Consider the following 27,203-nt stretch of genomic DNA (forward strand, 5'->3'; position numbering starts at 1 on the left):
TTATCACTTGGCTCTCTTCGACCGAGACTCCTATGGCATCAATCTATCTGTCTTCCTTTGTTTGACTCCCCATGCCTCGATTTCCTGTGGTCTCCCCCCTGATTGATCCACATTAAAGCTCGCTCCCCTGTTGCTTCTATGTTGTCCCTCTCTGTCTTCTCCTTTCTCACATCGTAGCTCCTTATCTGTAATCGTTGTTGCCCTCTCCCATCCTTGTTTCTCAACTCCTCTACATATCCATCATATTTCGCTACCTCCCTCGTTAAGGAGCTATTTTCCTATGAGCACATAGGACATCTTTAACAACCGAGGCCACTTTCAACAACAAAGGCCATCCTTAGCAACAAAAGCCATCTTCAACAACAAAGTGACTATGTATCCTCTGGAAACAACCTCTAAGAATGACAAGTGCGTCTACTACATAGCAAATAAGTTCATGATTGACTAGCTTTGAGAAACTATCAAAGACATCTGGTTCCAGGGAAAGAAAAAATATTTCCTCGTGAACAAACTCGCCAACCATAATTCAAAAATCGAAGCACTCAAAAATCGATGCATTCACATGGAGGAATCGATTGACTACCTGAAAGGAATTCTCCTCAATCAGACTGGAGAGAACTCTGGGCATCAAAGCAGTAGAAACAAGCCAAAGCATGAACCTTCTTTTAATAAAAAATAGGGACTTTCAATAGTTCTATTTACGATTTGCCTTGCATCAATAGTTTTTATGAATGGTAAATGTCAAGTTTTCTTGTTTCAGTATGTAAGAATTTACAAACAATTTATAGTTGGCAAATTAGGAACATATGAACTCACTCAAATTAAGAACATATGAACTCACTCTCCATGTAGATTGGGATTGCGCTCTCCTAGCCTTCCCTCTTAACTTAGCTAGTTGCAAAATCTATTTGAAGAGACCGAAATAAGTTTGTAATTTGTAAATTACTTTTAATAAATATTAATGTTTAAAAAAAATAATTATAAATTATAAGTTTGTAATTTTTAAATTACTTTATTTATGCTTTACATGTCATTTATTTAAAACTTAAAACATAATAGGTAAAAAAGACAGTAAATAAACCATTTAACATAACTTATTAAATATTTATATAATATCAAATCAAATAAAATATATTTATATAATAGTGATTAATAAAACATTAAATTAATATAATTTATTTATTTATTTTTCATAGTAAAAGACTAATTTTTTGTTTTCCTAGTAAAAGCCTTACCCTGGTATAAATACATAAATCAAAGGAACTAACCTTACATCGTAATATAAAATGATAATGGTTTTGTGTTAATTGAACGTTGTAGGTTTTCATGAACTTGGAATCAAGAGCACATCTTTAACATCTCATGGATGTACTTTACATTAACTTAATATTAACAACACATTGATTCCGTATGTTTTATGTTACGTTCTATGTTTTTTCAATGGTCATGCATCAATGTTTAGCTTCGTTTGTTTTCTATTTTGCAGCGTAGGCGTGAGTACTCCCGTTAGATTTTATTAAAAATCAAAGAGAAACGCCCGAGTATTGCGATTCGTTTTTTTGGCGTCGAGAAACAATCCCAGTTCGATACATGTCGGTGGAACTTTGAAAAAAAAGCAATCCGAGCCGTTGATATATGTCGGTGAGGCTAAAAAGCAAGCTAGAGTAGAGCTTTCATTTTAAAGAACAGACTGAGCATTTAATGATTTCGTCTCCTCATGCGTGCGACGGAGCAGTGGTCGATGCATTTTCCATAGAGGCGTGGGGCGTGGCGTGTTAAAAGCATCATCGCTCGTCTGATATAACCTGTGAGTTGTACACTTGGCCGCGGCTTCATTTCGATTTTTGTGGCCTGTGGACCTTTGTTTCTGTCCTCACGAGGACGCTCAAATCCGGGTGTTGCGTCGTCCGGAAGGTGCCCAGTGATAAAGATGAAGAATAATTGTGCAGTGTTGTGATCAACGGGCGAGCCATGGTGCCTTTTGTTTGTATATTTTGTAAATTAAATGCTCTTTGTGCATCAAAGAGGAAAATATCCATTCCAGAATATCTTGTAGATTAAACGCTCTTTGTGCATTAAAGGGGAAAAGATCCATTCCAGAATCCAAGAGCGAGCTGAGCTCGTCAGCTCTTGCGTGTGGAGGACGAGCAGAGACAAGAGACTGCAAGACAGAGCAGAGTTCCCGTCCTCAAGCCATCAGCTCTAGGCAAACAGGTACACGTTATTCCATTTTCTTAGCTTTTAAGAGTTAAAAGCAACATTAGTGTTGAATAAAGACAAATTAACTGAATTCCTTAGCTCCATGGACATTGGCTAATGGGAAAATGGATATGCTTCATTCCCTTCTCTCATCTTTCAACGGTCTAAAAAATATTAATACTATAGAAATTGTTTTATAATAAATCTTTCTGAGGAAGTATTGGCATGGTTTGGTTTGCAGTTTATTGAAACAATATTGAGTAGATTTGAGGCGATTTTGGGTTGATTTGATTATGCTTTAATAGAAACTAAGAAACTCACCTGACAACCATTAATATCATAATGATATTACAGCATGATAGTACAACTTAGGAGTACCTAATTTTAATATTACAATGGCCGAGGATGCTTTTACATTAACTTATACCTAGGTTTGAACTTGGAATTTGTTTGCCAGTATGCGAGTATGATCATGCTTCCAATATTGCACGCTCCAAATTGAACATTATCCACTCCAAGAGCGAGCTGAGTCGGTCAGCCTAGTACTGAACAAAGACACACTGAGTTCCTTTCCATAACCAGTGGCTATGGGAAAACAGATGCGCATTATTCCTTTCTCTAAACTTTCAAGGGTTTAAACATTATTAATACTAAAGAAATTGTTTCATATTAAATCGTTCCGAGTTGGCTTGGTTTGTTTTGCAGTTTACCGAGGCAATGTAGGGTAGCTTTGACGCTATGTTGTTTTGCTAATTTCAATCTCCAAAGGAATCATTAATGTCACAATTATATTACATCATGATACTTTTTAGGTTTTGTAATTAGGAGCACAAATGAAGAGCTTAGGGATGTTTTCTACGTTACTTAATATTAATATTATAATAGCCGAGGATGCTTTTACGTTAACCTGGAATGATGGTTTTAAACTTCGAATTTGTTTGCGAGTATCAGAGTATGATGCTGCTTCCGACGGTTTTAAAGCTATTCAGGATTTCTATCTGTTTAAATTTGTTCGTGCTTTCTCTATGGAGGGTTGATGTTCCCATTTTGATTTTATAAATAAAAATGCCATTGAGAGCCGTTTGGTATATGTCGGTGGGGTAAAGAATCAAGATGGATCTAAGGCGGACACAGCTTTTCTTCCCAAGGGTATGTAGAGTATTTAAATGTCTATTCTTTGGACGCGTGACATTTTGTTTTACACGAAGCCGTCTAATCTGACTTGTTCATTGCACTTTTGGTTGCGGCTTCATTTTAGCTTTTGTGGCAGATCCTTCAATTGTTTCTCATTATTAATTTCTGACCTATGATTTCCATTCCACAAGGACACCCGAATACAGGCGTTGTTTTGTCTAGTGAGTTGAGAAGTGCCCAGTCTCTACTAATGACCATGGAAAATAATTACAAGTGCTATGTTCACTGGGCAAACACTAATGCCCTTATATATAAGGGCCAGGTGAGGGGCATTCTTTCAAGGTGCAACACTGAAAATAGTTTTCCATGGAGCTTTTGGGTGGCCTCCCTACTTCCGTTTTTGTATCATGCTTATTCATTACAGATGAAGCCCAATCATACTATATCACAAGACTAGTGGCATTATATTTGAAAAAAAGCTGTGATTCCATCAGGGTTTTTTTTGTTGTATGGTATCATGGCTGATAATTTGTCTGTTGAATTTTATGATCATCCTCAAATTTTATATTTCTCACAATATTTATATTGATATATGATATTCCTTTTAATTTTGACTTCTTTATCTTAGGGGCTAGATAAGGTATTTTTCTCCATCCATAGGGTCAAGATCACTTCAATACCAATACAATTGCTCCTTCTGCTAGTGGTGCTACCTTTGTTATTGTTGTGTCTTTTGGATCCTCAACCTCCATTAGTCTCCACCCATTCCTATGCTGATGACAGTGCATATATTACAACTGGAGGATCTGGAAGTGTAGGGTATGCCGCGGGTTTGAAAGCCTTGTTGATAGCTTCAGGCCACTTTTCCTTCATGGATGTGGTCATTGCAAATGTTCTTTTCAACTAATTTTATTAATGGCTTGATATGAATTGTTTAGGTGGTCTGTCCATGCAAAATATCTGATGGAGCTGCATTGGGGTGGGATGGGAAGTGTAGGGTATGCCGCGGGGTCGAAAACCTTGCTGATAGCTTCGGGAGACTTTTCCTTAATGGATGTGGTCACTGCAAATGTTCTTTTCGCCTAATTTTATTTATGGCTTGATATGAATTGTTTAGGTGGTTTGTTCATGCAAAATATATGATGCAGTTGCATTGGGATGGGATGGGATAAATTGAAGCTATTAGAAACTTTTGGGGGTAAATACTGTATATGGGATGGGAGAAATTGAATCTATTAGAAACTTTTGGGGTAAATATTGTATATCTCGTAGAAATTGTTGAAGGTATTATAAATTTCAGTGGAGAGAGGGGTAGTTCTCTTTGATAATGAAAGGAGGAAGAGATTTGAGAGAGAAAGAAGACGAAAAGGGAACTATCTTGTGAGATGCTAAAACAAGTGGACGTTGGATAATACATATATAGAAAGAAGTATGTACAATTTGTTTTTCTCCATTTGTAAATATAATTATGTTGTAGTGTAAAAAAAACCATTTTCCAAATTGTCAAATTTTATTCAAATTTCATTTCTATCTTTTATCGTTTCTTCAAAAATTAGTAACTGAGAGAATGTTGGGTCGCTGGGCAACCAACCACCCACAATTATAAATGTATGGGGGTCTGTTTGGGATACTGGGAAAATGTTAGCCAACGGTAGAGAAAGTACCCAACTTGATTTCCAAGATTGATCTATGAATTTCCTTGCCACAAGCAAGAAAATCCTAAACCTTCTTGGGGAAGAGGAGGGGATGCACCTCAGGGTCAAGGGGATCATTTTTCCATGTGTGGGGAGTGTGTAGAACCTATAGGAGGGTAATTGTTAGGAATAAAAATAAAACGAGACAAAAATCATTAACCAATAACATGAAAACAACCACAGAGATGAGTTGTGGCTTATGTCAACTTTATTGCGATATCATTGTCCACTTCATTTGAGCTCGACCATTTGAGGCAACTTATAATAGAGTTAGGAAGCCTTTATATAGGCTTCATTATAACAAATACTATTCTTTACTTAAACCATGGTTTCATAGCAAAATGTCGTAGCCTATTTTTTGGTAGTTCTTTTTCTTGAATCTCACACAGATTTGTTGGACTCACAAATTTGAGTTATGAACTCTACACAATCTGAGGTGCTCTTCCAATCTAGATCATTGCTTTCCCCGTCTGAATCCGAGTACCCTTGCATTCTCAATTTGAGTACCCTACAACCTCACACAATCTCCACCAAGATATTGCAATACATATCCTAATGTTCCTTGAAAATATCTGAGCACATGCTTTGCTGCAATCCAATGAACCTCCCTTGGTTCCACTATGAACTGGCTCAGGGTGTTAACAACAAAGTTGATGTCTGGTCGAGTGTTGACTAGATACATCAATGAGCAAGTCAACTTCTTGTACTATCTAGAGCTAGCCAACTCTAAAATTGAAGAATCAATATTCTTCAGATTGGTCACCATTAGAGTGGCCATTGGTATGCTATCCTCCATCTTGAATCTCTTTAGCATCTCTAGAGTGTACTTCCCTTGTCCAAGGAGGATCTCGCTTGGTTGCTACCAAACCTCAAGTCCTAGAAAGTAATGCATCGACCCAATATCCTTCATCTCAAATTCTGATGCTAGATCTGACTTGCAACCTGCATTAGTCTCTCTACACCTCTTAGAATGAGATCATCCACATACAACACCAAAATGAGGGTCTCAGATCCAACCAATAAGAAGTATAGGTTGGGATTTGCCTCACTCTTGGTCAAGCCTTTTCCCTACAAATAGCTGTCAATCCTAGCATACTAGGCCCGGAGCACTTGTTTGAGTCCATACAGGGCTTTACAACAGACTAGGATGATGATTGACTTGGTAGAGAGGGTTTTGAGCCTTGCTAAGAGACCTCAGATGGTTGATGCTAAGACATCATCACCTAAATTTGATGAGTTTGTTGACATTTATGATGAGGAGGGAGATTTGATTGAGGATTACCTTGATGATGATGGAGCCAGGAGGATTTCATCTGCAGTATGGGATGAGGTTCAAAATGATGAGCCTTGGTATAGATGAGCCAATAGGGAGATTGAGGAGTCTAGGGAGACAATAGAGTTAGTTCTATGGCTTGAGGATCCAGAGTTGGAGAGATTAATTAAGGACAACAAGGGTAGGATAGGTTCCTATCCCCCATTATTGAGATACATTGCAAACAAATATGGAGGGGTCATTCCAAGAGCTAGAGGATTGTTTCTAGCATTAGATAGAGCATATTCAAGAGAGTAGGGTACATCTTTAGGAGGTGGAGTTGGATATGGAGTGTGGAGAGGTAGTCCTCAAGACTACCCGACTTCATCTTCTTTGTGAGCTCTTGGAGATGGGCTCATCATCAATTGCTCAGGGTGGCGAGTATAGAGATATGTGGAGTGCCTAGCAGAGGTACTTCTTGATGAGAAGATTTGAGATGATGGATTTTATGTGTAGAGATGTTTGGGATGACATTGGGATGTGACGTGTTTGCACTTGTTTGGATGGCATGAGTTCTTGTGGAGTTGGCGCTATGATCAGATTAGCTACCTGATTAGCTAATGACACAAGGGGATCCAACACATGGCATTCTTATGAGAGCATTCGCAAGTTCACATGATTGATGCAGTGTTAGGAAATGATCATTCATCACATGATTCATGTAGTTTGATAGGAGGTTGTTTGATGGCATGAGATGTTAGTTTGATGGACAGTCTTCTTGAGGATGCAACACCTTGGTGATGGATGGATTGCCAGGGGTGTTCATTGTTGAGGACGACAACATCTTTGAATTGGGGTAGGATGTTAGGCCCTTAGGGTTGAGCACCCACAAGCACCATAAGTATGGCTAGTCGAGTTGCAAGACAAGATAGGCATCACATGATTTGCAATGATTGTGTGACATTTTGGGGTTTCTTAATCAAGTGAGTTGAGACGAGTGTGCCCATGATCAAGTGAGACAATTGAGACGAGTGCGCCCGAGTGCAATGAGTTGAGTGGGGATGAGTTGGCTCAAGTGTTGAGCGCTCGCCCAAATTTGAGGTTTCTTGTATGATGGACTGAGTTGGCCAAGTCATGCCAACCGAGCCCACACATCGCCACATTAGAGATTTCACCATGCATGGGTCAGCTTCATGAGAAAGGAAGTCAGCATGAATATTTGTAGTGTTGGCTAGTGAGATGTGAAGGGTCAGCTAACCGAAGAGACGCGTCGATTGGGTGAGACACTTCACATGCCCATATGACGCATATATATTGAGAGTCGTGTAACTGAGTTGGAAGGCAAGAAGCAAGACTTGGGAGGCAAGTTCGCAGGGCAAGGCAAGACGAACAATACACAACTCAGAACTGTGTCACAAGTCCAAGCCATGAAGGAGAGCATAATCGAATTTGAGGTTCGCTCTACCCTCACGGATAAAGAAGAGAACCAAACCGAATCGACAAAAGTTGGAGAGGAGGTTTTGTGCATGAGTTGGACGAGAATAGTAGTTGAGGGATTGGAATTGTGATTGTAGTAGTAGACCTAGATGTTTAGTCCTCAATATTCTTTAGATTGGTCAGCATTAGAGTGGCCATCGTTCTTCTATGCTCCATCCTGAATCACTTTAGGATATCTATAGTGGACTTCCCTCCTCCTCCGAGGATCTCACTTGGTTGTTGCTAAACCTCAAGTCCCAGAAAGTAATGCGTCGACCCAATATCCTTCATCTCAAATTCTGACACTAGATTTGAATTCCAACCTGCATTAGTCTCTCTACACTTGTCAGAATGAGATTGTCCACATACAACACCAAAATGAGGGTCTCAAATCCAACCAAGGAGAAGTATAGGTTGGGATCTACCTCACTCTTGGTGAAGCTTATACCTTGCAAATAGTTGTCAATCCTAGCATACTAGGCCCTGGGTGCCTATTTGAGTCCATATAGGGCTTTCTTAAGCTTGCATACATGTGTCTCTCTGTCATGGACCTCAAACCCCTGTGGTTGCTCGATGTAGAATTCTTCCTCAATGATGTGATTAAGGAAGGCAATCTTCACATCCATTTGATGGATGCTCCATCCCATCTTAGAAGCTATTGAAAGAACTACTTGAATAGAGTAGTATCTAGCTTCAGGAGCAAGCATCTCCTCGTAGTCTACTCCCTTTTTGTGAGAGAACCCAAGAGCCACAAATCTGGCCTTATATTTCTCCACATTGCCATTTGCTGCATGCTTTACCTTGTAAAGCCACTTGGAAGTCACAATTGTCTTCTCCTTTGGTCTTGGCACAATCTCCTAGACATCATTCTTCATGATGGAGTTGTGCTCCTCCACCATGGCATCTCTCCACACCTGCTAGTTGGCTACTTCCGCAAAGATGGAAGGCTTTGAGTCTATGATGTTGGTTACCAAAGCCATGTACATTAGAAACTTTTGCAAAGGTTTTCTTTCCTTGAAAGTGGTCTTGGGAGGCTCAACATGCTAGTTATCTTTGCTATTGGAAGTCCTTGGCTCCTCCTTTGGTTCCTCCTCTTGAGGCCCCTCTGCAACTATTGGTAGGTCTTGAGATTTCCTAGATGCCAAGTTCTCCTCGAACTTGACACCTTTGCTCAACATTGTCTTTCGTCGATCTATCAAGAAGATTCTATAAGCCTTCGAATCCTTGTAGTATCCCACCATGATGCCCCTCTCACCTGAGGGTTGCAACTTTGTCCTCTTTTCTAGAGGTATGTGGATATAGATTGGAAAACCAAATATCTAAAGATGTCCTATCTTAGGCTTCTTGCCTGTGAATGCTTCCTCCAGTGTCTTATCCTCTAGAATCCGATGTGGGCTCCTATTGTGAAAATACACAACTTTGTTGCATGCCTCTATGCTCAAAAACATCAACTTTTTTTTATCGTGGATCATGGTCTTCACCACACTAATGATACACTGGTTGTTCCTCTCTGCAACCCCATTCTGTTGCAGGTTGTAGGCCACTGTATTCTCCCTCTTGATCCCTACCTCCTTGCAAAAATCAGTGAACTCATTAAAGGTGTATTCACCTTTGTTGTTTGTCCTCAACAACTTCATTGTGGTCAAATTTTCCCAGAATCTCGTAGGGATTTGTTGGAATCATAAATTCCACCTCCTGTACTCCAAAGAAACATTTTTTCTCCTCCAATACTTTGAGCACCCTGTCAACATGTTGAACATGATCCTTCCAAGACTTGCGATAGATTAGTATATCATCAAAAAAATACCAACACAAATTTTCTAAGGAAGGGTTTGAAAATGGAATTCATCAACCCTTGAAATGTGGAAGGTGCATTAGTAAGGCCAAAAGACATGACCAAAAATTCATAATGACCCTCATGATTTCTAAATTTTGTTATTAGAATGTCTTCAGTCTTCATTCTAATTTGAACTCCTGAATGTTGTTTTCGAAATGTCTTTAATTTTCCCTCTAATTTGATAATATCCTGAACGAAGATCCAACTCAGTGAACTAAATTTCTCTATCCAACAATTCATCAATGACATGAATGGGAAATTTGTCTTTAATAATGAGCTTGTTGAGCTCCCTATAATCTCGACAGATACGCCATGATCCATCCTTCTTGTGCACCAATACTACTGGAGCAGAGAAAGAAATTTGACTAGGTTGAATTATGCCAGCCTCTATCATTTCTGCAACCATATGTTTATTTCACTCTTTTGGGCATAAGGATATTTGTAAGGCCTAATATTTGGAGGAACACTTCCTGGAATCAAGTGAATCACATGATCATGATCACGAATAGGTGGGAGGCTTGTGGGAGTCTCAAACACCTTGGAATGATTGTCCAAGACAGTTTGGAGATATGGAGAAACAAATGATTTTGATGTTTGAACCTGTAGCGAGTATTATTGTGCAATGACACCCTGTTTTTATTTCTTTAAAAGCTTTTTAATGCCATTAGAGCTGATTATATTTCCCGGTTTCCCTACGATACCCCTTAATTCAACTTCCTTTGCTTCCCAAAAAAATTTCAAGAAATGTTCTTGAAAATTGAAAGGTATCATCCCCAAAGATCGTAACCATTGGACTCCTAGTGCAACATCAACACCACCCATAGGAATGGAAAACATTGGACTGTTCAATACATATTCCGCCATGGTTAGCTTGATATTATGGCGCTTTCCATAGGAATTTATAGTTCCTCTATTTGCAACCATAACTTGACACTTTAGTGTTGGATATATGAAGCAATTCAATTCCTTGGCTATCTTACAATGAATAAAATTGTGGGTACTGACTGAATCAATCAACACTATTACCTTTTTCTTCTTGATATATCCTTCTATATTTAGAGTTTGAGGAGCGTTAATTCCAGCCAATGCATTACAAGATATGGTTGATTCATTTCTTCTTTCTCTGGGGTTGGTTCCTGGTGTATATCCTCCTCTTTTGATGTTTCAAGTTCCTTTTCTTCCTTCTCTTTCCAATCTATGTAGAATAATTTCTTTTCTGCACACTTATGAAGTTTAGTGTATTTGCTATCACAACTGTAATAAATTCCTTTTTCTCTTTTTTCCTCAAATTGTTGTGGTGTCAACCTTGTAGGTTGTGGAAGACTAACACTTCCATCTTTATAGTTGTGAGTGGTAAACTTCCTTATTGGCATAATTTCGCTTTCGACTTTTCTTTCCACCTTGAATGCCTTCTCCAATGAATTAGGTTCCCAAAGGCAAACCTCGTGTTGGATGTTATCTTTTAAAGCCCCTATGAAGATATCAATCCTATGCTCCTTTGGAATATCGATTACCCTAATATTCAATTTTTGGAAGTCTTCAATGTGCTCTGCCATTGAACCCTTTTGTTTGAGATTTATTAATTGGCTAAAGAAGGTGTCACTCTTTGTATCTTCATAATGTGCTATCACTTCCTCCGTAAAAATTGACTAGGGGACAAGTGGTTTACGATAACAAAGCCATATGTACCATACAAATTGATTAGGTTCTAAATATCAAGATGCAATACGTACCTTTTGTGAGGGTTGCACATCCTGCAGATCAAAATATTGCTCCATCAGTGGTATCCATGTTACTGGATCTTTTCCATCAAACTTTCTCGTATCTATCTTTGGAATGTGGTGGTTCTTAAACCCCACATTGGAGTTTCTAAATTTGTAATTCATATTCCTTTTGCCCTAATCATTATTTTCATGGATTACCTTGTCACCACTGGGAAGCCTTTCTTGCAACAACTTCGTCAAACCTTCTTTTAAAAGCATTCATGTCACCTTTTAAACCATCCATGTCACCTTTTATTTCACCTTTCATTGCTCTTTGTGAGAGTGAAATTTGTTGCCCTAGGTCCCGTAATTTTGATATATCATGTTGCAATTCTTCCTCTTCATGCGTCATACTAGAGCTTTCTGAGGGCTTAATGGGTGTAGAATTATTTTTCTTAGGAGGCATTTTAGAACCCAATACCGATGTCTATGCTTCAATATGCCCTTGAAATCGCTTCAAACTGATTTCTCGAACCAAAGCTATGCATTTTTTTTTAAAACAATTCACCTTTTTCTTGCTTTTAGGAGCTCAATCTTGAAACGATTGTATCTCTATAATTTCGGATCTCCAAGTTCTAAAATTGCTTTTTGTGGTAGCTCTTTGACTCTTCTTTCGAATCCCACAAGTTAAATCATGATTGGATTCTTCAAGAAAGAGTTATGCCAAATCTCCCACGATGACCTGTTTATGGATTGGTTCAGTAGAATGAAGTTGTACGAGATGCCATGTGTCACTGTTTCAACCTTCGGCCCTGACATTGATACACGAAAAGCTACACTCCATGCAATTTTAGCCATGTTATACAAAATTCAAATGCGATTCCTGAAATGAAGGTTATGATGATTTTCTTAAGGTCACCTGTTTGAGACCGAATTCTGGAGACTGCAAAAACCCTAACTTCCTTCCATCATATCTCTTAATCTATAATGAAACAAGATCGTAAATTTTTACACAAAGTTCACCAAAATTTTGGCTCCATGTGGTAAATGTTTTAGCTTCTGAAGCCTCGTAGAAAAAAAGTTATTGCGAAAATGCCAAGATGACCTCTTTGAAGAAGCGAAATGCTAGAATCCAAAGCTTTGATACCAAATGTTATGCAACCAACTCACAAAAGATAGATCAACTTAAAAATTATCCTCTTCGAGGGGGAATCCTCCTTTACATTACATAAATGAACGATTCTTGGATGATACAAATGGAAAAACCTTCTTTATATATATAGGAGTCTAAGAGGTCACAATAGAATCAGAGCCTACATAACAATAATAATGTAAGGGCACAAAAATAACGATAAGAGGGATATTATAGGGACCTAACAAAAGACAAGCTTTTACAGCACCTTCATGATCTCAGCAACACCTGCAAAACACAATAGTTGCAACTTTCTTCTAAGATCTGGACAATCTGCAACCAACAACAATATATTCCTCCTACACAAAAATAGTAGACAAAAAAATTCTCCATCTTACAACTTTCACAATCTCTCTCTCAAAGCAACCTGTGCTTTGACATTGGTTGTTAGGAATAAAAATGATGTGAAATGGAAATAAGTAACCAATAACCAAAAAACAACTACATGGATGAGATAATAATAATTTCATAAGCACATTTGAAATTATGAAAGAAATAAAGGGTGAAGAAGAGAAAGGCTTCCTGTGCAGACAAGTAAAGCAAGAATTTCGTTTGGGTACTGAGCAGGCTCATTTGTAGAGAACAATGCTTGTGTTCCTGTAGTGACTCTGTCAGGGTACTGAACATGCCTGTTGGCAGCGAAGCAACACCGAAGATGAAAATTAAGACTTTGATTATCTTTAACCCACCATTACTATGTTACTCTCTCTTGGATCGAACCAATTATGATCTGGAAAGTTTCGTAATGTGTTTAACCGAGTAAGGGAATAGAGTAAACTACATCTTAATAAGGTTGAATGGGAGAGTCAAGACACCTCTGAGTGAATCAATACTTCTTGAAGGAATGAGACTACATGTGTAAAGGTAAGACCTAAACATAGAAGCTGGAGTTCTTCCAATGTGTCTCCAAGTGTTGTTGTTGCGACAAGGACCCTCCAAAAAAATTTCCTTAGTCAATTTTGGAGCCTACATGAACTGTCATTTCAAGATATATTGTGTCGTCTTGTTCTTTGTTCATGTTTTTCTAAGTGTTGACCATCCTTGCAACATTCCTAAGTGTTGCTTTTCCTCCTAGGTCAAAGTTTACTAAGTGTCATCTTCTTATCTTTGGAAGTACTTGTGTCATCTTTCTTAAGATAGGAAAAGCACTAAATTTATTTGACTTAGTGATTAGATTTCTTCACTTGACATGCATATCACAAAAGCATGAAAGTGCATCTTTTCTACTAGAGAAAGCACACTTTATAAACTTAGTGTTTACACAAGCCCTGTTGGAGGAAACTGCGCCCTCCTAAGCATGAGTGCACTTCTAACTCTCAGTGGAGTGCATTTCTTGTCCACAAGGAGAGCACACTCCTTGTGAACAATAATTGTGCCCTCTTTGTCTTTAACTCCAGCACACTCCTTGTCCTCAGAGAATGTGCCATCCTGTCTTCCACACACGTGCTCTTCCTTATTTGCATGTTGAGCGCACTCCTAGAAAATAAGAGGCCGCTTCACTTGGTTTAACTAACTCTCTCATCAGTCGATAAGTGGCGAGCATGCATGAACTTGATTTGCATGTGAATTATTTTATAAGTTTCCCAACTCATTATTCATTCTCATTATCACTATTCACTCTAGGCTGAGCGCATTTTCTCACCATAAGGAGATTTTTCTTCAATCTTGATCACCAGTGCATGGATTCTCGGTAAGTTTTTCAACGTGTTGCTTTTTCTTGTTTTTTCGTTTTTAGTGGCGCTTTTGTTTTCCTTAGTGGTGTTTCAATCTATTTTCACATATGAAGTGTCATTTTCATTCATACTTCCTCTTACAGATATCATCCTTCTGTCACAAGTGGCATTTCTAATGACTCTTCGCATTCCATGACCTTTCACCTTTCGGCATGATTACGACGAAACCCATAAACACTTGCAACCCTTATCTTTCATTGTTAATGTGTTCTTGACATGAAGCTAACCTTCACTTAACATTCTTGAGCTTGATTTTAGCTAGAGCACACTCCTATAAATGATACACCTTTCCTTCACCAAAACTACGCCCAACAAAAAGTAGCCCCTTCAAGAATGCACAATGCACTTTCAAGCAACAGTTGAGCATCCTTATCGATTGTCACTGTGCCTTATGGCCTTGAGGCTCACTGGCTCTCCTTGGAAAACTACACACTCTAAAGCATTAGTGTGCCCCTCCTTGTTCATTGTGACTGCACCCTACGTCCAAGAAATCTCCCTCTCTCTCTCTTCAAGAGCGCATAGTGCATCTTTAAGTCTCAGCCAAGTCTTGTCTTTCCATTATTTTCATAACATGCACCCTCTTCCTTGTCTTGGCGCAATGCTCACTCCTAATGGGCAGACAATCCATCCTGGCTTGCTTTGGATAGGCTTGTGCTTCCAGCTTGCCCAGTTATTCCCTTAATCATTGTCTTTAAATAGTTTTCATGTGATAGTTAGGGGATTTATTGAAACTAATTGTTGTTTTCCATGAGTGAATTTCTACTTGCAAGTGCTATAGATACAAAATACATCACTCTCTCATCATCTTCTGAGACAATTCCTCCTACCACTTGTCAAGCCACTTGAAAGGAAATTTTAGAAGCTAGTACATAGGAGGAAGTGGAAATTACTAAGCCAACTATCCCTATTCTTTCAGACACACAGTGCTTCATTGATAAATCTTTGAAGGTCTCATGGAAGGACATCAAATATGATTTCATGCAAAATAAATTCCCAGAAAACTTGGAAGACAGGGAAGTGTACATAAATATCAAGAGGTTTAGGATACATAGAGTTGCATGCAGATTCCCAGTGATGCCTTATGCAGAAGCTATTGAATGGATCTTGTTACACATGGATAGAAATAATATGGTACTTAACAGTGAAAGCGAGAATGAGATTTCCACTTACCATCCACATGAAATACATTCTTACTACAACATGGTAACTCCCAAGTAGTATGCTAACACACAATTTTATATAACTTGAGAACATATCAATATCAAGGAAGTTATCAAATCTTGGTGCTAAGAGCCTACAAAATTCTTCCAGAGACCAAGTTCAGTTTACCAAACCAAATCTTTGAGAAAGGTTTACCAAAATCTCATGGAGGTGTGTTGTAGATTACATGGATGGAAGAATGCATAATACTTTGAGGAAAATTGGATTTACTTGCTCAACCTGGTTCTCTTAGGAGGAAAAGTCTTCAACTGGGATGATATCCTCTCCCACGAGTTGTAGCTTCACATACAATAGGCCAAGACAACATTACAAGCCAAACAAGCACTAGAGTTCTACATGTCTGCCTATTTGGTGGATAGTATTTGTGCTCGTTATGAGTTCGCTAGTATGAAATGGATTTGGACCCCTTAGGAGGAGTTACCTGTCTACTTTCATTACATACAGTTATCAAAAGCTATTTTTCGAGGAGTTTATGATAAGTTGGCTGAGTATTTCTTAGCAGTTGTATACAAGATTATCTTTGAGATAAAACCTCCCTACATGACAAATTAGGTGAAGGAAGCACTTTATGAGATTGCAAGTTGGTTTTCTTCACCACATGGCACATACATCAAATGTTTTGAGTTTCAGACAACCCCTCACTTTATGCCTAGGTATGTGACCAATAAGGTGGTCTTGCAGGAGGTAACCTATCAATTGAACAATGGATTGTATACAGGAATCCAAAGGAGGAAGAAGGCTCCTTGGCCCTCTTTTCCTTTATGGGTTGGACTTTATGAGCTCAAGATCCTCAAGGAGGATGATGGTGAAATTGAAGAGCTTAACCACCTGTTGTGGCCACCAACAACCCCCCTCTTTATTTAGTATTAGCAATAACACTAGGTAAGTGGGGACCCTTAGTTAAAAAATTCAAAAAAATCAATTAGTGCTCATACATGTTACTCCTTAAGAAACATCACATCGCGCAAAGAATGATAGGGTATTTTTTTATGAGTCAAAATGGTAAAATGTGAGATCGCAACGCGAACTCCATCGCATCGCATGCATTAAGAAAAGCTCACATTGGAAAACCTTAAAAAATCACCGATATGCGATATCGCATATCGCATATCGCAAAATTGCATGAAAAACACATAATGATTTAACGATTACAACGATCTGCGATTTTGCGATACTGCATTCCGCGATCTTGCGATACTGCGATCTGCGATCTTGCGATATTGCGATAGCACAACACGACGAAATTGTGATAATGCGACCCTGCGAAATGCGATACTGCGATGCAAATTGCAGAAACATTCCATTGCAGATTTTCCTGGCTCAATTTTCAAGAAATGTTTTCCATAAACCAAGAACTGGATACGCGCTTTAATGATAAAATGAATTATATGCCAGTTGTTAATAAAATATGGTTTTGTGTTTTTCGAAGAGCCAGTTTACGTCAGGTGGCATGTTTTTTGCATATCCGTAGCATTTAAAGCTTTCCTGTCGATTTTTATTATCATTACTCTCTCCTCACTTGTGAACTGCAGGAACGAAAAACAAAAGTTACACAAAGCAATGTGCAGGAAGCTATGAGGAAAAAGGGTAAAATTCCAATGTTCAAAGTCAGAGAAAAGACGCCCGCATACAACAGAGCCGCAGATTCACAGAACGTTGTTGAGCCATCCATTACAGATATTTCATTTACAACCATGGTTGAATGAGTATTGAATGATGTTGATATCAATAGGTAGTTTAATGCTCAAGGTCAAGAGCTCACGAAAGCATTATTTTTACAAATTTTGAAGCTTTATATCCGGTGAAGAAAAAGGCACAAAAGGAGAAAAACGCATCAGAGAAGCGCGGATCAAAGAACGGAGGCAATTTTTGATGCGCGATTAGCGCTAGGCGCTAATCGCGCATCGCTGAGAAAATTGCTCAAAAAGCAAAGCCTCTAACTGCTCAGTCACCTGTAAGCCCGAAAAATGCAAGAAAGCAATGGTAAAGAACAAACTGGAAAAAGAAAGCTAAAGAAAAGTTAGAAGCGATTCAAGGGTTAACCAAGTTGAACTTGGATTATTACTGGGCATATGCGGTGAAGCCATATAGTCAGGAGATGACTCTCAAGTATATCATCGATTTTGCTGAAAATATGGTGCCAGCTCTTACCATTTCTGTTTGCTTAGCTCAATCAAAAGCGGAAGACAGTTAGCCGACTCTACCCAGGCAAATACTGAATGCTTGCAACATTAAGGAGCAAATGTAGAAATAGTTAGATATTAGATTTAATTTTTAGAAATAGTTTTGTTTTATTTTTGCTTAGAAAAAGGGCGGTCATTTAAAACGTATCCTGAATCTGTGTAATTAAGTTATTTAGTTAGTAGTATTTAAACCCTTCTCATGCATTTAGAGAAGGGTCCAGAAATTTATCAAAAACTTGTCCTCAGAACATGCACTTTTGCACCCTCAGAGGAGGTTTTAGTGAATGAATGGATCAAGATTTGTTGATGTTTGCATTCGATATCTGCTACTAATGTTTCACTTCTGTACTCTTAGTGGATGTTAAAGCAAGGAGAGATAAATCATTGTCGCTTGAAGCTTATGAGTAGGACTAGTCATAAATGGTACTTTTATCTCTTGACCATTTCTGCTTATATGTTAAAGTGATATATAGTTTTTAGTTGTTTATGTATTATTTCATGAATTCCCGAGTTATCATTTGGCACTTTTGTACAGTGATAGCTATTTATTTATGCTTAATGTATGAATAGCTCATTATGCAATATGTTTTGCACAACTATTTCATCTAAATTTTTATGCGAAGTGGTTCATCTTTATTGATTTCCTTTCTTATAATCGTTGAATGATCTTTATTACCAATTGTTATTTGAAATATCTTTAGATCGCATAATAGAAGAATTACATCCCAGGTTAGTATAGACTTAGATGTGCTGTTTATTGGAATACAATAGCATAGAATTAGATTAAAGTTAGAATTAGAATATCTTAAATAGGAACTGTTAGATCAGCAACATCAAATTCTACACACACACACTCATAGATTGGGAAAGTGGTCCCATTATCCCCAGTCAGACCCGCTATACCAAACGGATAAGGAGCTACCAACCAAGGTCCGGACCGGGCAGGTATCCCCCTTGTTGTCGACCCGATTTTCGGGGCCTCAACATATTTGGCGCTAAAAGGAGGGCCTGAACTATGAATGGCAAGTAAATCTAAATCTGAATACCATTCTGAGAGTAAATCGCCCTCACCATCTCCCCCGACTTCCCCATTACACTTAAATCCAGAGTTAGAAGTCGTATGAGTATCAACCGCTGCTACAAACCTTGACATTTCAGAACAATCTACAGTTGAACTTCCTGAAGTCGAATCTCTAATTCACAAACTTCAGCGATATTCCATTTCTCCTCAAAGGTCTGATAAATCTCAAGGCAGCGTGACTTCGCAATATAACCCTACTCATCCCCTGACCAGGCTAAAGAGTGAAAAGTTTGGCGTTCAGCCAACCGAATTACCTTTTCCCACCAGGAAAAGAGCAAGGAAATCACGTAAAGAGTCTGACAGTGAGACTCTTTCGTCAACATCATCCATCTCAACTTCTTCACCGCAAAGTCAACCATCCACTTCGCCACTTCAGATCATCATCCATTCATCCACTGGAAACCCCACAACTCCTCTTCAATCATCTACAATCATAGTATCCTCATCTTCCCAGCCACAGGGATCATCTTCTGCACTTTCCACTGTTAGTAGCACAGCAATGGCCCAGTCTCCATGGAATAACCCTGGGGCAATCTTAATTCCTGCACCCTTGAGTCAAATACCGGCCCATCCTGAGAAATGGTTGCCTAAATTTAATCCCGAGGCAGGCATGCTAGCAGAAGAGCACATAAACAACTTCATGCTATCCATCAATCTCAATGGGGTTACTAATGAAAATGCTGTTGTTCGGCTTTTTCCTTATACTTTGCAAGGAACAGCCGGATCATGGTATTTTTCATTACCCTCCGGATCCATCACTAGTTGGGACATCTTCCAGGAGCAATACCTGACCAATTTTGGTGATGACAGGTCCACGGCAACGTTAATCAACAACCTATCCAACCTTAGGGCCGAATCTAGAGAGCCTATCAAAAATTTCAATGTACGTTTCAATAAAATCTTCAACAAAATTCCTACTGCTTCCCAGCCTAGTGAAGAAGTACGATGTGAGTGGTATATCACCGCTCTTCCATCAAACATAACAATCTTCGTGGATAGGGCCAATAAAACAACCTTAGCCAATAACATGAAAGAAGCAATAGCAGTAGAGAAACGAATAATAGCCCTGGAAAAGAAATCTGTGATAGAGGAATGTAAATCCAAGAAAGTCACCTTCAAGGAAGACTCCAAGAAGAAATAAGCAAAAGATCCATTGGATTTGGAAGGATTGCAGAAATTTCTAAAGACCATGTCCAATGAAATGGTCGACATCAAAAAGAAAGTAGCAAAAACTTTATCAAAAAAGCCCTACAGAGCTTTTAAAAGAGGCCCTTCAATGGATTCAAAGCCACCCAATGCTATTTCAAATGCTGAATCCGAAGAAGAGGAAGAGGAAATTGCCACTGAAGGGCAGACTGATGAAGAAGAAGTTGTGGAATTACAAGGAATGTGGGATTTCATCCTCCCATAAGAAGAAGATCAAGAAGTATTCCGAGTTAGCACACGAAGCAAAAATCAGCTTGATCCTCCCCAAACTATCCCTAAGCTAAAGAGCGCAAGCTCTGCAATAAAGGATAAAGTCGCAACAAAGAAAACGACATCTAAAGCGACTCAAACCAGCCCAGTCCAAACATATGAAACAACTCCATCTAAAACACTGATCATGTCGGATGAAATGGAGTACAATATTATAGAAGACATGAAAAAGACTAGGGCCAACATCACTCTTTATGAACTGAGCAAGTTAAAGCATCAACAGAAGATAATGATGAAAGAATTACATGCCGTGCCAGTTGCACCTTTGCTTGCCACTGTACTTTCTTAAGCTTCCCATAACATGGGAAGACCTCCAACTAACGTGATCAATAAGATTGATCCAAATGACATCGCTCTAATTGGAGGAAGATCAAGATCTCATACTCCCCCGTTTCTCCTTACTTATGAAATCTTCAATAAAAATGTGCACAATTGTTTGGTAGATTCTGGTGCTTCATCCAATATTTTACCAAAATCCATATGTGCCAAGTTAAACGTTCAGCCACAAAAATCCGCTGTGCGCATAGTTCAGCTAGATCAATCTCAAGTCGAAGTGATTGGCGAACTAAATCAAGTAACCATAAGGCTGTCATCCAACCCAAAGGTATGTCAAGTTATTGACATTCTAGTTGCTGATATTCCAGAATTCTATGGCTTAATTCTTAGCAGGGATTGGTCAGAAAAACTTCATGGATACTTCGCAACCGACTGGTCGCACATGTGGCTACCCTACAACGGTAAACTGAATCAAATAAAAGTTGAACGAGAGCTACATCAGAAGTACATAGTAACAGAGCTAGAGGGGGAACATGAACCAGTAGCGTATAACAACAACATTATTGGCAATTACTCGGTAGATTCTTTCCTCGGAAATTTCAATGCTCATGCGTCACCCTATTTAGAACACTTTGTTTTGTCCCAAGTCGAGAATTTTTCTCGAACTGATAGTTCGAAATGTATCAATTTTTTAGATAAACCTGTAAATAAATCTTTGTTTTGGAAATTATTTTTTGATGGTTCTAGATCTAACGAAGGAGCAGGAACAGGATGCATTTTGATTAGTCCAGAAGGAGATAAAATCATGCTCACATGCATACTCGAATTCGATTGCACCATTAATACAACAGAATATGAGGCTTTGGTCCAAGGGTTGTATAAAGCAATCGGGTTAGACGTCAAGTATCTTCAAGTTTTCGAAGACTCTGAGATTGTGGTTAAACAGGTACATAACACTATACATTGCTTATCAGGTCATTTAAAACATTATCAATCCTTAGTTCAAGATCTGACCAAGCATTTTATAGCATTTAATATTTCTTCAATCCCAAGACTCCAAAACGCAAGTGCAGACCTTTTGGCTAACGTAGCTTCTAAGCTTATTCCTTTAGAAGATTTTAGTCCAGATAGATTCTCAATAGAATTAATCTTTAGACCATCCATCCCTGATAACATCACAAATTGGAGAGTATTCAATAACGATCCTGATATTGTAAATTTCCTCACATCTGAAGGATCCTACTCCAATCAAATAATTGACGAAGACCAACATGATCGACAATTGCAACAAGATAGCACTAATAATGCTATACCTAAGTCGGTAGTCAAGTTATAAGACTTGTACGATTTGAAAGATCGGTTTAAAAGGTCTACCAATTCGAAACTCCAAAGTTCAACCTTGAACTACGAATTAGTAAACCTAGGAACCGATGCTAAACCACAAAACATTAATCTAGGTCTCGGCCTAGCCCTTGAAGAAAAACTAGCATATATTCGTCTTTTGAGACAATATAAAAATGTTTTTGCCTGGAATTATGATGAAATGAAAACATACGACACTTCCATCATCCAACATACTATTCCCATGATCGATAATGAAAAACCTGTCCAACAAAAGCTGAGAAAGATCCATCCCAAATTAGAAAATCAGATAAAAACTGAACTCAATAAGTTACTGAAAGCCAGAATAATATTTCCCGTTAGACATTCCAAATGGGTCTCCAATATGGTACCTGTTAGAAAGAAAAACTGAGATATTAGGATCTGCATTGACTTTCGAAACCTTAACAAGGCCTGTCAAAAAGATAATTTTCCTTTACCACCTATGGAACAGATATTGCAGGTAGTGGCGGGCTCAGAATTAATGTCTTTCTTGGACGGATTTTCAGGATACAATCAAGTGTTGGTACATCCTGATGATCAATTGAAAACCACGTTCAGAACTAAATGGGGCACATACGCATATCGAAAGATGCCATTTAGTTTGATTAATGCTGGTGTCACATTTCAGAGAGCCATGGACATCGCATTTAAAGGTTTAGTCAATAAATCTGTAGTAATTTATTTGGATGATATAACAGTGTATTCGAAGAAGTGAAGTGACAATCTTAAAGACTTGAAACAAATCTTTCAACGGTGTTTAAGGTAGGGAATTTCACTTAACCCAAAGAAATCTTTTTTCGCACTAAGTGAAGGGAAACTTCTAGGATTCATAGTGTCAAAATCCGGTATTCACATTGATCCCGACAGAATCAAAGAAATTTATGAAATATCCTTACCTCATAACAAAAAAGCCATGCAATCTTTTCTTGGTCAGATCAACTTTGTAAAGAGATTCGTTCCAGATTTTTCACGAATCGTATCTCCTTTGCAAACCATGATTAAAAAGAACTCAAATTTTAAATGGGGCCAAGATGAACATGAAGCATTCAACCTGATCAAACAAGTTATTATTAATGCTCCATCTTTAGCAACTCCGAATTTTTTAGCGCCTTTTATTTTATACACATTTGCCTCAGATAGGTCATATGCTACGATACTCACTAAAGCAAATTAAGAAAAAGTGGAAGCCCCAATTGTGTTTTTCAGTTCAAATTTACAGGGTGCTGAATTAAATTATTCAGACGTGGAGAAACAGGCTGATGCTGTTTTCAAAGCGGTCAAATACTTCAGACCTTTCTTACTCAAAACCCATACTAAGAGTATAGTACCGTTTCCAGCGGTAAGGAATCTTCTAGTACAAAAGGATGTGGGTGAGAAAAGGGCCAATTGGGTGACTGCCTTACAGGAATATGACATTGAAATTAAACCAGCAAACATTGTAAGAGGTCAAGGCTTCTGCAAAATGCTGGTTGGAGCATCGCAAATTTCTGAAATTCCATCTGCAGAGGTACAAATGTGCTAGGTAAGCCTAAACGAAGCAGAGTCATTATACGCTGATATCATTTATTATCTTAAGAACGGGTATGCTCCTTCACACCTCGATCATACTAAGAAAAGAGCTCTAAGGTTGAAATCCAAACAATATCAGCTCATAAATGATATTCTTTTTAGAATAAATTATGATTCTGTTCTTCTTAGGTGTCTTGAGAAATCTAAAGCTGAAAAAGTTTTGCAGGAACTCCACGATGGGCCGGCAGGCGGACACTATGCTGGAGATGCTACTGCACATAAAATCTTGCGCGTAGGATATTGCTGGCCCACGTTATTTAAAGACTCGCACAGTTATGTTAGGAAATGTCAAGTCTGCCAAACTACTGCTGGAAGACAAAAGAAGCCATCCCTGCCACTACAGCCGATAAACATTGAGCAACCTTTCAGTCAGTGGGGATTGGACATAATAGGTGAGATCATTCCTCACTCTTCTAAGCAACATAGATACATCCTCACAGCAACAGATTATTTTACTAAGTGGGTAGAAGCAGTTCCACTCAAGACGGCTAATGCTGAAAATATCATTGAGTTCATAGATCAATTTATAATCACCAGGTTTGTATTGCCTTCCACTTTAATGTTTGATAATGCATCATACTTTTCTGGAAATGCAATGACTGAATTTGCACTTAAAAGAGGATTCAAACTTAAATATTCGGCCAATTATTACCCACAAGGCAATGGGTTAGCTGAGTCCACAAATAAAAACCTCATTAGGATTATCAAAAGAACAATTGACCAAAATCATAAAAATTGGCATAAGGCTTTGATATATGCTTTATGGGCAGACCGAATAATGCAAAAAGCTTCTATCGACACTTCTCCCTTTAATTTAGTTTATGGGAAAGAAGTGGTTCTTCCAACTCATTTATCAATTCCCTCTTTGTCTCTAGTTCAATACATTGATGAAGTACCCACTTCCTCCTTACAGCTAAGACAAATGGAAATAATCAAATTAGAAGAACAACGAGAACAGGCTAGGAAAACGCATGCTCATCATCAAGCACTAGTAAAATCCTCTTTTGATTCAAACATAATGACCAGAAAAGATTTTCAGATGGGAGATTTAGTTTTAAAGTGGGACAAGGCTCATGAAGAGAAAGGCAAACATACAAAATTTCAAAGAATGTGGCTTGGTCCTTTTCAAATTGTAGAAGTCATAGGTCCATCAACGTTTGTGTTACAGGATTTAGCAGGTAAGAGGGATCCTTTGCCTGTTAATGGACAAATTCAAATTTTTTTCATAGAAGATTATTCTTCTATTTTTGTAGAATAGTTGTTTTTATTTTTCATAATAAAACCAGTTGTGAGTGGTTACATTAGGCATTTATGAAAAAGACACCTATTCTTTTTCAGATTTTGAACTTTTCGCTTGTATAAATAGCAAATCTTTTGGAAAATTGATCTTTATTATTGATAGATACAGTTAAAAACTCTAGCCTAGATACGATACTAGTTTCAACTTTATAAAGTTCGATGAAAACAACCTTTAGTGAAGAAATTGTTTTATCTCAGTACAATGAAAGGCATCAATAACAAAATAAAGATTCTCTGTAGAACAGTTGTTTCCAAAAACTCTATTATTGTTGTCCAGAGCAATCTTAAGGAAACAATGACTTCCTCCCTGCTAAGGAAATCACAACTTTCAGAGAAACAACCCAAGGATACACTTTATCTTGAAGAATAAGAGGTCTCATCACGAGCCGGCTTATCATAATCACATATATTATAACTTGCTGACTTTGCCAATACTATACACCACAACAGGGCAATGACTCAAGATTGTTGCAATCAAAAAACAAGGGGTCTCATCACGAGCCAGCTTGTTCAACAAAGTTATAAATCAAGTGAATGACTGTGTCATAATTTGGCTACCAAACCAAGACATTGTTCTTTAAGAATAAAAAAGAAAATCAAAGCAATAATTGTGGATATGGATTTTTCTTTGAAAGTTGTAGGCTGCCTTAAGTAGGATATAGGATCATTGTTGGGTAACAGGTAACCCTGTCGAGGCTATAAACATCTGCTGGCAGCAGAGGCTCTACCTACGACAAATGAGCATATTTAAAACTGGTTTACAGAGGAGACTTTGTTTATCTTTACAAGACCAAGTAATGATTGATGTAAATACAAGGACTAGCCTGAGGAAGCAAATAATCAAAGTGGAAAATGGTTGAAACAAAACATCATTGACAGTTTAGAGCATAATGTACTTTATCTTTCCATAATAAAGTTTAATTTTCTGAAAAATTTTCTGTTTTGGAAGCTTAGAAAATTCAAATAGAATAACAGAGATCACTGGTTCTTCCAAGTGAATCACCAATTGTTGTGGCCACCAACAACCCCCCTCTTTATTTAGTATTAGCAATAACACTAGGTAAGTGGGGACCCTTAGTTAAAAAATTCAAAAAAATCAATTAGTTCTCATACATGTTACTCCTTAAGGAACATCACATCGCGCAAAGAATGATAGGGTATTTTCTTATGAGTCAAAATGGTAAAATGCAAGATCGCGATGTGAACTCCATCGCATCACATGCATTAAGAAAAGCTCACATTGGAAAACCTTAAAAAATCGCCGATATGCGATATCGCATATCGCATATCGCAAAATTACATGAAAAACACATAACGATTTAACGATTACAGCGATCTGCGATTTTGCGATACTGTGATACTGCGTTCCGCGATCTTGCGATACTGCGATCCGCGATCTTGCGATAGCGCGATCAAGCAATCTTGCGATAGCACAGCACGACGAAATTGTGATAATGCGACCCTGCGAAATGCGATACTGCGATGCAAATCGCAGAAACATTCCATCGCAGATTTTCCTGGCTCAATATTCAAGAAAAGTTTTCCATAAACCAAGAACTGGATACGCGCTTTAATGATAATTAATGAATTATATGCCAGTTGTTAATAAAATATGGTTTTGTGTTGTTCGAAGAGCCAGTTTACGTCAGGTGGCATGTTTTTGCATATCCGTAGCATTTAAAGCTTTCTTGTCGATTTTTATTATCATTACTCTCTCCTCACTTGTGAACTGCAGGAACGAAAAACAAAAGTTACACAAAGCAATGTGCAGGAAGCTATGAGGAAAAAGGGTAAAACTCCAATGTTCAAAGACAGAGAAAAGACGCCCGCATGCAACAGAGCTGCAGATTCACAGAATGTTGCTGAGCCATCCATTACAGATCTTTCATTTACAGCCATGGTTGAATGAGTATTGAACGATGCTGATATCAATAGGCAGTTTAATGCTCAAGGTCAAGAGCTCACAAAAGCATTATTTTTACAAATTTTGAAGCTTTATACCCGGTGAAGAAAAAGGTGCAAATGGAGAAAAACGCATCAGAGAAGCCTAGATCAAAATCACGCATCGCTGAGAAAATTGCTCAAAAAGCAAAGCCTCTAACTGCTCAGTCACCTGTAAGCCCGAAAAATGCAAGAAAGCAATGGTAAAGAACAAACTGGAAACAGAAAGCTAAAGAAAAGGCTTAAGCGATTCAAGGGTTAACCAAGTAGAACTTGGATTATTACTGGGCATACGCGGTGAAGCCACATAGTCAGAAGATGACTCTCAAGTATATCATCGATTTTGCTGAAAATATGGTGCCAGCTCTTACCATTTCTGTTTGCTTAGCTCAATCAAAAGCGGAAGACAGTCAGCTGACTCTACCCAGGCAAATACTGAATGCTTGCAACATTAAGGAGCAAATGCAGAAATAGTTAGATATTAGATTTAATTTTTAGAAATAGTTTTGTTTTATTTTTGCTTAGAAAAAGGGCGGTCATTTAAACCGTATCCT

At 38.2% G+C, this 27,203-nt stretch overlaps 1 long non-coding RNA gene across 1 annotated transcript in view; it reads left to right on the forward strand.

Annotated features, from left to right (window-relative positions):
* Nucleotides 1-1,918: 1,918 nt before the first annotated feature.
* LOC149216705 (uncharacterized) overlaps nucleotides 1,919-27,203 on the forward strand; it is a 120,824-nt gene continuing 95,539 nt past the window's right edge. Inside the window, exons 1-2 of the long non-coding RNA XR_016250587.1 lie at nucleotides 1,919-1,974; nucleotides 2,082-2,214. This is a non-coding gene — a long non-coding RNA (uncharacterized LOC149216705). The remainder of the gene's footprint in view (nucleotides 1,975-2,081; nucleotides 2,215-27,203) is intronic.

This window comes from Pinus tabuliformis, chromosome 1_1, assembly GCF_031772625.1.
Source record: "Pinus tabuliformis cultivar Carrire ecotype Pingquan chromosome 1_1, CPIR1, whole genome shotgun sequence".
Lineage (NCBI taxonomy): Eukaryota > Viridiplantae > Streptophyta > Pinopsida > Pinales > Pinaceae > Pinus > Pinus tabuliformis.